Here is a 1,217-nt window from a genome sequence, read left to right as displayed (position 1 = left end):
CCGCTAACAATGGTTGCTTACAAAGGTGGTCACGTGGGTGCTTTTTTTGTTCTGCTGTTTTTACTGTTAACAAGGAAAGTAAGCTGCTACCTGGCCAGACAGCAGGTCGTTGTGTGAGTGCGGTGTGCTCCCCGCTGAGGCGCGGGGCGCTGAGGGTTTGCTTGGGGTTATGTTCCTACGAGGTGCTCATTGAACACGCAGAGGCAGTGTGGGTGGTGTTACCTTCAGGTAACTGAGCTCCTCTTGAGACCTGCTCAGGGAGCGTTCCTATTACTAGGTTCTGTTCTTACCAGCTGGCTGGTCTTGGATGAGTTACTTGACTTCTCTGAGCCCCAGACTCTGATCTTCAAAAGGCGGGTAATGTGACCTTTCTCGGGAGTGTCTAGTGCCGACCCAAGAGGAGAGCTTTGTCCTCAGGTTTTAGCGGGTCTCTTTTCACAGTTGGAGGGGCGTGGATTTTGGTGGTCCTGCTTTTCCATTCATTTGTCTGTCTCCTTCCTTGTCTGGGCTCAGCTTCCTCAACCTTAAAAGAAGGAAGTGGGGTGGCCGGTTTGGCTCAGTGGTTGAGTATTGACTTAGGATCCAAGAGGTCACCGGTTCGATTCCCGGTCAGGGCACATACCCGGGTTGTGGGCTCAATCCCCAGTAGGGGGTATAGAGGGTGTGCAGGAGGCAGCCAATCGATGGTTCTTTCTCATCGATGTTTCTATTCTCTATCCTCCCTTCTCATTCTCTAAAATCAAAAAAATACATATTTTAAATAAACAAATAAAGGAAGGAAGGAAGAAGGAAGGAAGAAGGAAGGAAGAAGGAAGGAAGAAGGAAGGAAGAAGGGTACTAGATTGACTGAGTCACTTACTCTTTCTGTGTTGCTGGGAGGCTGCTGTGCGCTCCCAGGCAGGTGTCTTTTATAAAGATGAGCCGGTCCCAGTGCAGAAGGGCCCGCGGCCCAGGCAGGGAAGATGAGGCCGGGGAAGGCGAGGCAGGGGAAGGCCAGGCAGGGAAGGCCAGGCGGGGAAGGCCAGGCAGGGAAGGCCAGGCATCATCTCAGAGAGTAAGAAAGTAATCAATAGGAATTTATATTAAATCAGAGTTCAACTCAAATGATCTGACAGGAAGCCTTAATAACTATACAGTTCAATGAAGAAATGGACATGCTTTGGATAACTAAAATTGCTGGAATCAAGAACCTGTACAAGGCTGGCCTATGACTTCCA

General features: G+C 49.8%; 1 protein-coding gene across 1 annotated transcript in view; it reads left to right on the top strand.

The window, feature by feature from the left end:
- LOC102773829 overlaps positions 1 to 1,217 on the top strand; it is a 37,701-nt gene that overhangs the window by 35,593 nt on the left and 891 nt on the right. The gene's annotated exons all lie outside the window — the stretch shown is intronic.

The sequence above is a fragment of the Myotis davidii genome, unplaced genomic scaffold (genome assembly GCF_000327345.1).
Source record: "Myotis davidii unplaced genomic scaffold, ASM32734v1 scaffold960, whole genome shotgun sequence".
NCBI lineage: Eukaryota > Metazoa > Chordata > Mammalia > Chiroptera > Vespertilionidae > Myotis > Myotis davidii.
This window is presented reverse-complemented; position numbering and strand designations above follow the sequence as displayed.